Here is a 15,772-nt window from a genome sequence, read left to right as displayed (position 1 = left end):
AGTTGCATGTTAGGGGCTGGCAAATTATAGCCTCCCATCAAATCAGTTCTGCTGCCAGTTTTATAAATAAAGTTTTATTGGAACACAAACAAACCCATTCATTTACACATTGTCTATGGACCACTTTTATACTATGGCAGCCACACAACTGAGCAGCAGCTACAGAGAACATCTGGATTGCAGAACTTAAATTACCTACTATATGGCCCTTTAAAGAAAAAGTTGGCAGACCCCTGTCCTAGATAATTACCCATGATTGGACTGACCCAGCTAAGACATGGTTCTTCATTCTCCCACCCTCCCAGACACCGGGGGTGACCTAGAACCATATAACTGGACAACTGCTGGGACGCTTCTGGGGAAGTTTTTAATTTCCTTGAATAAAAAGGTAGTCATAGCCAATCCATCTTCCCCTCTCCTTCTTCCTGCCTTGAATGGTAATATAAAAGCTGAAACTGCAGCAAACAACTTGGGAACATTAGGAGAAAAGCCAAAAAAAATCCTAAGGCTCTTAAACCTGACATCTTTAATCCACAATATCCATGCTGAGAACAACCTACCTCCAGACTTCTTATGTGAGCATAATATTATGTGTATGTGTGTGTGTGCTCAGTCATGTCCAACTCTTTGCGACCCCATGGACTGTAACCCACCAGCCTCCTCTCCCATGGAATTTTCCAGGCAAGAATACTGGAGTGGGTTGCGAGGGGATCTTCCCGATCTAGGGATCAAACCCACATCTCCTATGTCTCCTGCACTGGCAGGCAGATTCTTTACCACTGAGCCACCTGGGAAGCCTGAGCATAATATTATGTGAGCTTGTTTACTTAAGCACTGTTATTGTATTTCCTGGTTTTCATTACAGCTGAATACTGTATATAGCTTAACAATATAGCTTATGTCCAAGAGGGCCTTTCTGATAACTCCCAACTATGCCCTTATAAGAGAACATAGCTCAGCACATATTATACAATACTGTGAGGTTATTTAAAGGGCTTCCCACATTTTTATTTTTAACCATGAATTTCAGGTTATTATAGAATAAAGTACAGTGTAGTAGTTCAAGAACAAAGGATTGGGGCTCTGCTTGAGTTGAACACTCTGGCTGTAATGCTTACTATTATGTGACTTCAGATAAGTTATTTGATTTATCTAGAAATGCCCTTATGTGAAAAATTGAAAAACATAATACTTCTATCTCATACAGCTTTTGTGAGGCTTAAATTAAATTATGAATATATGGCACTTGGTCTGCTCATGCTCAATAAATGAATAATTGAGATATGATTTATAAGCCAATTTTAATAGTTATCCCTATTCTTTAGTCCCTAAAGAAAACAAAGTATTTAAGAAATTACAGGAAGGGAATTCCCTGGTGGTCCAGCCGTTGGGATTCTACGCTCCCACGGCAGTGGGCATGGGTTCAAACCTAGTCAGGAAATAAGATCCTTCATCCATGCAATCAAAAAGAAATAAAGAAAAAGGAATTACAGGAATCTCTTCAATACTAAACACAGAATAAAAATAATCGGTTTTAATTTTCTATGAAAGAAAAGGTATTTTTTAAAAAACCTTTGCATTTGGAAAACTTATCTCTTGAAATTCTACCTCCTCTAAATTTTACTCACCTGGAAAACTGATTGTGCTTCTCTCACCTTGAAGATATATCTTTATCTCCTCACATTTCCATTTATCTATTTCTGCCTCTTCTTCAGCACCTTTAGATATGTTACTCAGTAATAAATCATTAAGTCAACAATGTTCACTGAGCATCTGTTATGTACAGCAAAATTAGAAACATTTTCATTCTTCTGTGAGATAGAAGCCAGCATTCCACAGGTAATTCTTCTGTCAATATAAATTTGCTATCTGACAGCTGACACTCTGAGAGTCTGAAAATTGTAAGGCTAGATATTTTTGTAATATACAATTTTGTGGAATTTTTGAATGGAAATACATTGTATATTCCTTACTACATATAATCCATCAAAGGTCTGGGACATCACCTTATAATTACCATATTACTGCAATTAAATATAGTAATACTCACTCTGAGAAGAATGAATAAATACTAAAAACAGACTCTTATAATTTATGTCAACTTCTACTTCCAAATAATTTAGGCCAAGTGAGGTTTTGTCACCAAACAAGTTATGTAGATCTTTTTATTTTTTCAGGTTTTTTGAATTTCAGAATTGGAGAAAAAGACTTGTACCACACATTTCAATAAGATGTAATACAGTCTTGCTGCTGCTGCTAAGTCGCTTCAGTCATGTACGACTCTGTGCAGCCCCATAGATGGCAGCCCAACAGGCTCCCCTGTCCCTGGGATTCTCCAGGCAAGAATACTGGAGTGGGTTGCCATTTCCTTCTCCAATGCATGAAAGTGAAAAGTGAAAGTGAAGTTGCTCAGTCGTGTCCGACTCTTAGTGACCCCATGAATTTCAGCCTACCAGGCTCCTCCATCCATGGGATTTTCCAGGCAAGAGTACTGGAGTGGGGTGCCATCGCCTTCTCTGAATACAGTCTTGACAGATGAGCAATTCAAGAATGACTTTTCCCTCAATAATGTTTTTTTGGGTATATAATTCAGAAATGTGTAGTATATTGACAAATTCTTAAATTTCTGAATCTATAACATTTCCCCTATCTGCACACATTTCCTCATACTATTTTTTATAAATTTTATTGGAATATAGTTGCTTTACAATGTTATGTTAGTTTCTACTGTACAGCAAAGTGAATCAGCCATACGTATATATATATATCCCCTCTTTTTTGCATGTCCTTCCCATTTAGGTCACCAGCGAGCACTGAGTGGAGTTCCCTATGATAAACAGTCTGTTTTCGTTAGTTGTCTGTTTATGCACAGTATCAATAGTGTATGTATATCAATCCCAATCTAATTCGTCCTCCTGCTCCCTTTCCCCCTCGGTATTCATACATTTGTTCACATCTGTGTCTCTATTTCTGCTTTGTAAATAAGATTACCTATACCATTTTTCTAGATTCCACATACAAGTAATTTACATATTTGTTTTTCTCACTCTGACTTACTTCATTCTGTATGACAGTCTCCAAATCTTTCCATGTCTGCAAATGGCACAATTTCATTCCTTTTATGGCTGAGTAATATTCCATTGTGTATATGTAACATATCTTCTTTATCCATTCCTCTGTTGATGGATATTTAAGTTTTTCCCGTGTCCTGACTATTGTAAATAGCACTGCAATGAACATTAGGCTGTATGTGTCTTTTTGAATTATGGCTTTCTCTGGGTATATGTCCAGTAGTGGATTGCTGGGTCATATGGTAGCTCTGTTTTTAGTTTTTTAAAGAAACTCCATACTGTTTTCCATAGTCACTATATCAATTTACATTCCCAAAACTGTAAGAGGGTTTCCTTTTCTCCACATTTTCTCCAGAATTTGTTGTTTGTGGGTTTTTTTGATGATGGTCATTCTGACCAGTGTGAAATGATGCCTCATTTTAGTTTTGATTTGCATTTTTCTAATAATTAGTGATGTTGAGTGTATTTTCATGTGTTTGTTGGCTATCTGTATGTCTTCTTTGGAGAAATGTCTATTTAAGTCTTTCACTCATTTTTTTATTGAGTTGTTTGTTTTATTGGTATTGAGCTACATGAGTTGTTTGTATATTTTGAAGATTAATCCTTTGTCAGTTGCTTTATTTGCAAATATTTTCTCCCATTCTTTTGAGGGTTGTCTTTTCATCTTGTTGATGGTTTCCTTTGCTATACAAAAGCTTTTTAGTTTAATTAGGCCTCATTTGTTGATTTTTTGCTTTTATTTTCATTTCTCTAGGAGGTGGGTCAAAAAGGTCTTGCTGTGATTTATGTCAAAGAGTGTTCTGCCCATGTTTTCCTCTAAGAGTTTTATAACATCTGGACCTTCAAAAAGTATGGAATGCTTCATGAATCTGTGTGTCATCCTTCACAGGGGCCATGCTAATCTTCTTTGTATGGCTCCAGTTTTAGTATATGCCCTGCTGAAGTGAGCACTCACTAAGGTTTTGATTGTATGAACTAAGCCAGTGGCTCAGTGGTGAAGAATCCACCTGCCAATGCCGGAGTTGTGGGAGACACAGGTTCAATCCTTGGGTTGGGAAGATCCTCTGGAAGAGGAAATGACAACCCACTCCAGTATTCTTGCCTTGAAAATCTCATGGACTGAGGAGCCTAGAAGCCTACAGTTCAAGGGATCACAGAGAATTGGACACAACTCTGCGGCTGAGCACACACACACAAGCCAAGGACAAACATGTTCTCAGACTCCTTTTTGTAAACTATGTAGAAGAATCTCAGATAGAAAGATCCTCAGAAAGCTGTTCAATATCCTGTTCCCTGACCCTAAATTGCAGCTTTGGATAGTCCCAACTCCCACAGTTTAGAAGGAAATCTTGTGCTCTCTTAGGAGGAGAGTGTATAAATAAACATGACAAAGATGATACTCCTATATTTTGGAAGAAGTCAAAGAAATATTTTTTTCTTTCTTATTTATGATTTTGAAAATTGTGGCCTGTGTGAGCCAGAACAGGAGGTCCTATCCCTTCATCACTTTCACCTTTTCTCTTTGGAAATGTGAGATGCATGTCCAATGCCCAGAAAACCTGAAAAGAACCAGTTTCAAACATTTCTTCCCCCACACCTAGTTTGATTTTCAATTTAGCTTTAAACTTGGAAACGAATCTATCTTTGGAAGACATGGACTAAGCAGAAGAGCTTTGAAGAACTCTTAAGCTCAACAGCATAAAGCTATGAGCAGAATGTTATTGTTAATATCAATTATTACAGCTTGCATGGTAAACAAGTTTGATAATGAGTTCCTCCAGACAAGAGTCAAAGCCAAAATAACAGACATTTTGGAAATTTTTCAAGCCCACATAGTGGCCCTAATCTATAAAATTTATTTAAAAGTCTATCATGTAATTTAGAACCCACTACTAGTAACATATTTTGCACAAATATTTTCCCAGGTGGTGAGTGTATACCGATGCCTCTATTCATTGCCTTGACCTTGACTCTTGACCTTGAATTTTAATTCACTTCCTTTGAGGGCAAGGGCAAATTCTCATTCTAATGGTGACAGCTCAAAGATATAGATTACTTTTGTGGGACCTTTGTGCAAATTACAAAAGGCTGCTAACTCTGGGAGGACAAATCAGAGCAGAGCTGAGGGCATCATATCAACCATCACCGTTGCCAATGGCTCTGCGAGCAGCATGCAAACACAGTATGTTGTGTGGGGCCAGTGTGGCTTTTGTTAGAGAGACAGAAAATTTGCTGAGCCTGAACCCTTCATCATTGGATCAAGCTTTTAAAATCATTCATCACAATTTTTGTGTTTTCTGAGTTTTAGGGCCCTGAAGCAAACCATTTGTTCTTCTCTTAAGTTGCTAGTCCTAGAATCTCTCCAGGCTCCCCACTCTGCATCCTCCTGCTGTCATCACTGAGATTGGGCCTCCTATGCTGGTCAGCTGCTTTGCAGCTCAAGATCCACCCTCCACCCTTCTCCGGCCTGTCCTGGACTCCTAAGGTCTGACATTCACTGATTGTGACACTCAGATCCCTTTGTCCTCTGGTTGGGTTTGACCAGTATTGATGAGAAGTTCAGTTCAGTTCAGTTCAGTTCAGTTCAGTCGCTCAGTCATGTCTGACTGTTTGTGACCGTATGGACTGCAGCACGCCAAGCCTCCCTGTTGATGAGAAGGCTGCAGGCAAAAGAGAGATAAAGCTATTGATTCCCAAGCTCAAGCCTCACCCCCACTCCACTTCCCACGCTTGGTAGGCTCCTGGCACTGCCTTAGGATCTCACAGTTTGAACTCTGAGGCCGGCCCACCTCCAGCCACACCTCCAGCTCTACAGCTCTCTTGGGTTCCACAAACCCTGCTCCCTCACAGTGTTCCACTGTTGCCAGTTCTGAGAGCTTTGCCATCTGTTGCTTTTTCCCCTAACGTAGCCCACACCCTGCAAAGGTTAGAGTCCACTCACAACAATCTCTGCAGTGGGCCCTGTAGAGTGCATGCTCTCTGCCACTTCTGTCGCCAGGAACTGTCACATTAGCCTCACTCTTTTCTTCACCAGTGCTTCTCATCCTTCTTTCTCTTCTAAATGTCCCTGTCCTCGTCTCCCTCTTTCACCCTCTTTATATCGCCAGCAGAGAGATCTGATCAAGTCACTCTTCTCAAACCAGACAGCACCCCGCCCTGCATACAAACCACTACATTGTACGTCTACCTCCCCCGCAACCCTTATCTCTGAGCAGCAGCCACACCCAACCGCTTATAGAACCAACACTCACTGCTCCCCTCACCTCCACTTCTGCCCTTCAGCTGCTCCTTCTACCTCAGAACCTCTTTATCTCAGTCATGCTCCCTACTGAATGCCTGCTAAATATTTGGTAACAAAGTCAAGTGTTATTTTTTCCATAGCTTTCTTGAATTCTCAGCTTCTCCCTTTTTCTTACTTTCTTGCCCACCCCACCTTACTGCCCATATCTTGAGAGACTGTGATAATTCTATCCAAACACCTATAAGATTTTATTATATTTATTTGTTCCCTTGTTATTTTTTTCTCCTATTAGCCCCTTGAAAAGTCAGGTCCCAAAATTCAGCCAGTGAAGGCAAAATGGAGGCATTTAGTACATTGAAAGAAAAGAAAAAAAAAAGAAGCAGAGGAGGAGGAAGAAAGGTAGGCTATGGAGAGGAATTGTCCTGTTCAGGTTGCAAAGTATCATATAAGGTTTTCATGTGTTGCATGAAGGCAGGGTGAGCTGCATTTCTTACCTCTGAGTTTGGGGATGACCACTAGATCTGTGCAAAGATTTTGATAGTACTAAGGGATGAGTGCAAATATTCTTTTCTTATCATGAAATTTTAAAATGAAATATTCTAAAAGTGAAATAATGCTAGAGTTAAAAAAAATTCAGGAAGAAATAAAGAAAGGACTGTTTATTTAACTTGAAACATGTTCCAATTAAAAATCAGGGTATCTGCATTTAACTGCTTTATGGTGGCCAGCTTTTATTATTGCCATCTCAAAAAGGAATTCAAGATGCATCAGGTAGGTATTGGCATTATTGAAAATATGCCATGGAATTTAGTTGAAAAAAATGAAAGTTTGAGTTTAAAGATCACATTTTAAAAGGAAAACCTTGTTTACTCAATTATTATTTCCTAGGTATATATTCTAGATGGTAGTTATCAACTGTGAGGAATAGCAAACAAAGTTCCAGTTCCCGCCATCATGGAGCTTCAGTTCAGTTCAGCTCAGTTCAGTTGCTCAGTTGTGTCCGACTCTTTGCGACCCCATGAATCGCAGCATGCTAGGCCTCCCTGTCCATCACCAACTCCCAGAGTTCACTCAGACTCACGTCCATCGAGTCAGGGATGCCATCCAGCCATCGATGCCATCCAGCGATCTCATCCTCTGTCGTCCCCTTCTTCTCCTGCCCCCAATCCCTCCCAGCATCAGAGTCTTTTCCAATGAGTCAACTCTTCGCATGAGGTGGCCAAAGTACTGGAGTTTCAGCTTTAGGATCATTCCTTCCAAAGAAATCCCAGGGCTGATCCCCTTCAGAATGGACTGGCTGGATCTCCTTGCAGTCCAAGGGACTCAGAGCCTAGTGAAAAAAAAAAAGACTTCAACCAAATGTTACTTAATATTTACATGTCTGTTATTTACTATATGCCAAGCACTCCTCTAAGAGATTTACAAAGTTTATTTTATTTAATACTCTTAACAAATCCATACAAAAAATTTACTATAACTCCTATATTTTCTTATATTATACAACTGAGGCATAGGAGTTAAGAAAGGTTTCTGTGAGTCACACAGGAAGAAAGTAGCAGAACCAGGATTTAAAGCCAGGCATTCTGGTCAAAGAATTTGTGCTTATAAATACTTTGTTGTGTTTACCATCTATGCAGGAAATGATCAACTACAAAGAAAAAATTTTAGTGTTATTACAAGCCTAAGTCAAAAGTATAGAATAAATTCATTCTTTTTCAAGATTCAAGACCTAATTAAAACTATATCATCATCATCTGTCCTCTCTGAGCTCTTATTTGAGCCATCTATTGACACAATATTTTCTGATTGTCTGGTATATACTAAACACTGTACTGATGGTAGGCTTCCCTGGGGGCTCAGATGGTTACCAAAAAAAAAAAAAAAAAAAAACCTGCCTGCAGTGTGGGAGACTTGGGTTCAGTCCCTGGGTTGGGAAGATCCACTGAAGAGGGCATAGTAACCCACTCCAGTATTCTTGCCTGGAGAATCCCCATAGACAGAGGAGCTTGGCAGGCTACAGTCCATGGGGTCGCAAGAAGTCAGAGATCACTGAGTGACTAAATACAGCATACTGGATAGTGGAAACACAGAGAAAAGACAGTTGTTACCTTAAAAATGTACAGGAATTTGGGAGTGAAGGAATAATGCTATACAACAGTCAACTGTTAACACTGCCAATGCATAACTGCTTCTTCTTAGGCTTTACATTTCTTTTTCACTAGGACCCTAACTTGCTCTCAGTGGCTTTGCTGACAATATGGAGGAAATAAGAGAGTGGGAACAGACTGTTGCTGTAAAACATAATCAGTTCTGTCCTAGCATGTACACTACCAGTTAAAAACGCAGAGAAGTGGGACATGAGCCCAGTGGGATGGGTCAGGAAGAGCTATGAAGAGCAGGTAAGGATTAAGATGGTCTTAAAAGAGTAAGTAAAATCATTTAAGGGGGAAGAGGGAAACCAAAATTGTTTTTGGATTTGGTCTAAATATACACCATCTGATCCGTTAGCCTACCTGGTAGATTCAGACATCATAATACTAAATTAAGATATAACCATGATTTTCACGCATTATTCTTTGAGACAACCGCTTTTGAGAGACCACTTCACCAGAGGCCATGTACAGTAGTGGTTGAAAGTTTTGATTTTAGATTCATGTAGAAGAGGGTTTGAGTCTCCCTCTCTCTCTTTTTTTTTTTGACTGTATGACTAAAAATAAAGTTAATTTTGCTTTTTTGAGATTCTTATCTGTTCAAAATTAAATATAACATTCGTATGTGCTTTATAAGTATTTCATGCCATAATGCAAGCAAAATATTTAGTACATCTATAGGGTTCTTGATAAATATGCTCATTTGGATATTATCAAAGGTCAAAGTTTTCAAAGATCTTTAGTTACCACACAAATCTGTTTCATTAATGAAAGAATTAGAGTCTTAAGACCATACTGCTAAATATTAAAAAAAGCCCCATTCCCTCATTGGGTTTTTTTAATATTTAATATGTTCTAATCATAAATATTTTTTTACCTTTCTGTTTGAACTTGACTATCTCCTCTTTGAGGCTTTTCCTTTTCTTTTGTGATAATGAGGCTTAGGTTCTAACTATCAGGAAATAGTACCCCCATATCAGAATGTGATCTTGGCCAGTTTCTACAAACAAAGTAAAGCTCAGTTTCTGCCCTGATGCCTGTGGACCTTAAAGCCTACCCACACTAAATGAAATCATATTCATATAAGTAAATATAACTCAAATCCAGAAAAAAAATTAGACTTGGTAAAATTCAAAGCACAACAAAGAAATTGTTGTTTTGAAGCATTTTAATATTTGGCCATGCTGTAACTATATTAATGAATGTAATATCTTTATCTGGATCCTTTCTTCCATGATGATAGTGAAGATGATGTTCATTCACTCACTCTGTACAAATTCTCATGATAATTTGTTAAGCTTGTTCTGAGGGTAGTAGCACTGAAGACTGGCAAAGAAAATTTAGGATGTGTGTAAAACTCCAGCAGCTGAATAGAGGTTTATATATTATCTCTACATTAATCATGCCTTATTAATTCAAGTTTCACTTTGCAGGTAAAATGTATTTTAGCATATTAAATTAACAAGAGATATGAAAACAGTTTTTCATGTGTTTTTGTCTCCATCTCACACTTAGATCATAGTTCTAACTCCAGGTTATCAATTCTGATCTAAAAGACCTAAGAAAGGAAGATTTTTGCATTATTTTGGTCAGTCAACAAGCTAGTACTCAGTTCAATAGCTGCATTTTTGGAAATTGAAAATACAATTGAAAGCCATTGAAATGGCTGTAAATTGCTTTACCTGCCCATCTTGCTTTCTAATGAGCCTTGTAATGACTTGCAATATTGCATGTTTTGCATCAGTGTATTTTCATTCATTCTAAGTACAACCTTTCAATGTGTATCAGTACATGAAAATAAATTTATGATTTATTTGATATTCTTAATTTATAAAAGTTACACGTTTTGATTTATAAAAATTATGATTAAAATAAATTTTTATTATAATGATAACTTGCGGGATTCACTCTCACAGCTATAGTACCTTTTAAAGTTGATAAAGACTTCTCTTCTTTAGTTGCCAATCATGGAAAGGGACAAAGTTGTGAAAATATTCACTAATTTTGAAGAAGAGAGTGCTAAATCATACATTGAAATAAGTTCAAAATTATGAGAAAAAAAATTTTTTAATCTCCCTTGATTCCCCCTAGTATTCTGTCTTGATGAAATAACTAACAGGGAACTATAACTTACCATTCGAATCACAATGAAACTGCTCTTATTTCTTAAGATATTCTATCATTTTCTCTTTTTAAAGTAACAGTTAATTCTTATTACAAATTCAAGGTAAACTTCTATGGGAAGTTTTAAATGAAAACAGAGGATATATTGTTTGGCTTGACTTCTAAATTAATGTCTCTGATAAAATGTCCCACAAACCAAGTGATCTCCTTCTGAGATGATGTAAGCTGTCATTTTGGGTGACAGTCACATGAATTCCATTTCCCATATGAGAATTGGGGAGCTAGACTCAGTGTCCAGGCTGGGTCATCTAGAGAGGGAAATAATGTATTCAGAGTAATCAGGAAGCTGCCTCAAAAGATGTCAATGAAAGACGACATTAGTATGTAAAGGAACTGCTAGAAAATAGTGCCCAAAGTATTGAAATTACCACTATGGATTTCCCAGGTTGATGATGTCATTTTGCTATATCATTCACTGTTATCACATTCTCTTTCAGTATGCCCTAGTTACTTTTATTATAATTAATTAATAAAGATATCTAGTATTAGGTTAAAATTTTCCTTCCTAGCCCTGTAGAAACACTTATTGTCAGAAAACTCAAGCTGTAAAGCATACCTTAAAAGTAGCACCCACTGAACACAGCAAGTTATTTCTCTACTTCCTTATGTACGAGTGTGTGGATTTACAAGCTGATTTCTGGGTTATGAAGTGTGAGCAGAAATGACATGTGCCATTTAGAGGTTAAAAAGTTTAAGATACAGGTACACCCCTGCTGTCTCTTTCACCATTTGTCAAGAACAAAGACTAGGGTAAATCCACAAAGTGAAAGAAATCTGGGTTCCTGAATTGAACTTCTACCCAATAGGAAAAACAGAATTAGAAATTTTATCTTAAGCATCAGGGAAAATCATTGGAGGGTCTTATACAGGGAAATTCTGTAATCTTTTTGGTAGAGGGTGGATTGTAAGAAGAGGTGGCAGCCAGTCTCCAAAGAGACCCCTAATGTTCCCCACCTCATGGAGTTCACACCTTTGTCTATTCCCTTCCCACATGGTTCCAGGATCGATCACTACGGCCAGTGGAGTACAGCAGAAGTGACGGCCTGCCGTGTCCAGGATTTGGTACTAAAGACACTGTGGTTTCTATCTTGGTGTCTCTGTCTGTCTCTAAGATTACTCATTCTGGGGGAAGCCAGGTGCTATGTTACATGTAGCTCTGTGGAGAGACTCACATAGTGAGGAGCAACCACATGAGTGAACTTGAAAGTTAGCTTCCTCTAGCCCCAGAGAAGTTTTCAAATGAATGAACTGCTGGTGAACAGCGTGAGTGACCCTCAACCAAAATTACCTACCTAAACCTCTCCTGGGTTCCTGACCCACATGGACTGTGTGATTGATATAATAAATTTTGTCATCTTAAACTGCTTAGTTTCAGAGAATTTTGATACACAACAATAAAATAACTACTATAAGAGACCCATCACTTCATGGCAAATAGATGAGGAAACAGTGGAAACAGTGGCTGACTTTATTTTGGGGGGCTCCAAAATCACTGTGGATGGTGATTGCAGCCATGAAATTAAAAGACATTTATTCCTTGGAAGGAAAGTTATGACCAACCTAGACAGCATATTAAAAGCAGAGACATTACTTTGCCAACAAAGGTCTATCTAGTCAAGGGTATGGTTTTTCCAGTAGTCATGTATGGATGTGAAAGTGCCGAAGAATGGATGCTTTTGAACTGTGGTATTGGAGAAGACTCTTGAGAGTCGCTTGGACTGCAAGGAGATCCAACCAGTCCATTCTAAAGGATATCAGTCCTGGGTATTCTTTGGAAGGACTGATGTTGAAGCTGAAACTCCATTACTTTGGCCACCTGATACGAAGAGCTGACTCATTTGGAAAGACCCTGATGCTGGGAAAGATTGAGGGCAGGAGGAGAAGGGGACAACAGAGGATGAGATGGTTGGATGGCATCACCAACTCAATGGACATGGGTTTGGGTGAACTCCGGGAGTTGGTGATGGACAGGACAGCCTGGCGTGCTGTGGTTCATGGAGTCGCAAAGAGTCTGGCACAACTGAGTGACTGAACTGATAAGAGAGAAGAATATAAGCAGAATGAGTAGACATGAGCCTATTGCGGTGATCCAGGAAAGAGATGGCTGTGATATTAACAGATATGGGGATAAATAAGAAGATTGTGTATTTTGAGGGAGATAGTGGGGAGTACCTGACCCAATACAGTTGAAGAACCTGGAAAATAATCCTCTCAGTGAATGATATTGATATGATCTGAGTGTTGAGAAAGTAGACTGAGGATTCCCCAAAGTTATAGTGGTTAATTTTGTGATACCATGACTGCGCTTGTATGCTTCCCCCAAAATCCACATGTTTCAGGCTGCTATTTGGAGATGGGGCCTTTGGGAGGCAATTAGGTCATAAGGATGGAGTCTTCATGATCGGATCAGTGCTCTCATGAGAAGAGACACAAGAGAGTTTGCTAATCGTCTCTTTCTCTCTCTTTTCTATATGAGGACATGGCAAGAAGAGTTCCATCTGAAAGCCAGGAAGGGGGTTTCTCACTAGAAACCAAATTGGTGACCACCTTGATCTTGGATTTCCCAGCCTCCAACACACAGAGACATAAATTTCTATTGTTTAAGCTGTGCAGTCTATGATACTTTTATTATAGCAAGCAAAACTGACAAAGAGAGAAGGTGTTTCCCCTGTCTTTCACTGAGTAGATTATTCTTGGAGCAATTTGTCTAATTCTGGATGATATACTTGCAAAGAGCAATTGAAAAACAAGACTCATGTGGTAGATGTTCAAAAATGGTAGAGTAAGGGATGGTAGAATGGAAGCATGACAGTGAGAAATCAAGTTTGGGGAAAAGAGCACTAAGATTGAACATGATGGCTGTATAAAAATATTTGGAGAAAAATCCAATCTTCACCAATTCTGTTTATCTGAAACCTTGGAAATTTTACTGAACTTAGATTCTTAATTATAACTTCTTTCCAACTACTCTCTCTTCAGTATGAAAAGAGCTAGTGAGAAAATCCTGTCCCCAAGAAGAAGCCAGAATCAATTCACCAAATTGATAGTTGTACAATATCCACAAGACACAGAAAATTATAATTTGAGAGATTAAAACTGTATTAGAGCATTATACATTTTGCTTTAAGGAATACTGGCAATTAAAAATATTGGCACTATTGATATTTTGTTCTAACATTATGATCTCATTTTTCATATCCTTCAGTAAGAAATTATGGCAAATTTTCTCTCAATTCTAGAAATTAAAAAAAATTTTTTTTCTCAGTAGACAAGAGTTTGTTGTTTTGTTTTATACCAGTGTAGCCTTGTCTGCTCCAGAAAGCAAGGATTCATTAATATAGCTCCCAGGAGGATGACAGGCAACTTATAGCTTGGTGATGAGAAGGCTCACATAGAAATAAGAAGGAAAGAGTTGAATAAATTGCATTGAGAGTGAACTGAGTAAGAAAATGCTGGAAATATTACCTAAATAGATACACAAGTATACTTTTAAACAAACCGATGAAATTCACTTAACAAATATTAATTTAGCTCCTACAATGTATCAACCACTTTACCAGGTACAGGAATCCAGTGGTGGACAAATCTTATTTATTGCTATAATAAAGCATTCAGTGTACAGTCCTTACAGAGAAGTGAAAGAGTCAAATAATTACATGAACAATCATATAAACAGAGGTAAAACAGATACAAAATTACAACTTTGCCTAATGATGTATTAGTGATCTCCAAACTTTTTGGCAATGGGGACCTATTTTGTGACGGTCAATTTTTCCATGGACCAAGGGTGGAGTGTCGCTTGGGGATGATTCAAGTACATTACATTTATTGTGCACTTTACTTCTAACACTACTACTTATCTAATAGGATCAATAGGAGGATTGATAGTACCTAATAGTATCTAATAGGATCAATAGTACCTAACAGGAGGTACTGATCTGAAGCCAGGATGTTGGGGACCCCTGCTCTAGATGATATAATGTACAGATATAAGGTATCATGAGTCTAAAACAGGAAGATTCAATTTTATAAGGGAGATTAGGAAAGGTTTACCTGGAGAAGTGTTGATTAAGGTAAGATCTGAAGAAAGAGGAAGAGTTAGCTAGATGGAAGATGGTAGAAGTTGAGGGCATATCAGAAAAATGGAATGGCTTGTGCAAAGGCCCAGTGGCAGAAAGAAAGGCGAAAAAATATGAAACACTGACCTGAAGCCAGAAGGCTTGTACCCAGCAGAGAAGGGCAAGAGGGAGTAAGGGATGGCGAAGCAGCTCAGAGCTATGCCCTGCGGAGCCTTATGATTCATCTTAGGAAGCTTTGTTTGCAAGTTTGCAGTGAGAAGCAGTTAAAGAGTTTTAAGTCTAGAGAGGGAAGAGGAAGGTAACATGATTAGCTTGCCTTTGGAGGGAAGTGTAAGTCTGACCACAAGGTAAAGAAGCGGTTGGACAGAATGGAGAAAGAATGGAGCAGAGCAGATCAATGGTTGAGAGATGATTATAACATGCTATGGTACGCATGGAAAGACGTGGACAGATCTTTTTGGTAAAATATTTGACAATTTGGTGAGTGAGAGAGGGAGGTGTCTATAATATTGTGAGCTTTCAGACCCACACAACTGTTTGGATAGGTGAAAGTAAGGGTTAATCACTGAGAAACGGAATACTGAAATGAGCTTAGGAATTAAGCCTGAAGATTGAAAGTTCGATTTTGGGAATGCTGAGTTTAATCAAGTTTGAAGCTTCCCAGATGACTTTAGGAAGTGGAGCTCAGAAGAGAGATCAGAGCTAGAAATCACTACTGTGAGTTATCTGCAAAGATGTCAGAATTGAAGCAGGAGGGTAGAAAAGGAAACTTGGGTCTGTACCTTAAAGAATTATAGCATTTAAAAAGAAACAATTCCAGTAAGGAAGACTGAAAGAAAGCAGCCAGGGAGATAGTGGAGAACCAGAATTGTGCTGGGTTTAGGAAACCAAGGAGAAAGACCGTTTCCAGGATTGAGTTGTCATTGAGTCAACCACAAGTGAGAGAGCAAATAAAAAGAGAATATGAAGATTAGAAGGCTTCCCCAGTGGCTCAGGGATAAAGAATCTGCCTGCCATTGCAGGAGACACGAAAGACGTGGGTTCAAT

The 15,772-nt window shown here is 38.4% G+C and overlaps 1 non-coding gene across 1 annotated transcript; it reads right to left on the bottom strand.

The window, feature by feature from the left end:
* Positions 1-3,916: 3,916 nt before the first annotated feature.
* LOC138422062 (U6 spliceosomal RNA) lies at positions 3,917-4,020 on the bottom strand. Its single transcript, XR_011249734.1, has one exon. It is a non-coding gene; the product is annotated as a U6 spliceosomal RNA (small nuclear RNA).
* Between the last annotated feature and the right edge of the window lie 11,752 nt (positions 4,021-15,772).

This window comes from Ovis canadensis, chromosome 16 (assembly GCF_042477335.2).
Source record: "Ovis canadensis isolate MfBH-ARS-UI-01 breed Bighorn chromosome 16, ARS-UI_OviCan_v2, whole genome shotgun sequence".
Classification (NCBI taxonomy): Eukaryota; Metazoa; Chordata; class Mammalia; order Artiodactyla; family Bovidae; genus Ovis; species Ovis canadensis.
Note: the sequence above shows the minus strand (reverse complement) of the source record. Positions and strands in the feature narration are given on the sequence as shown.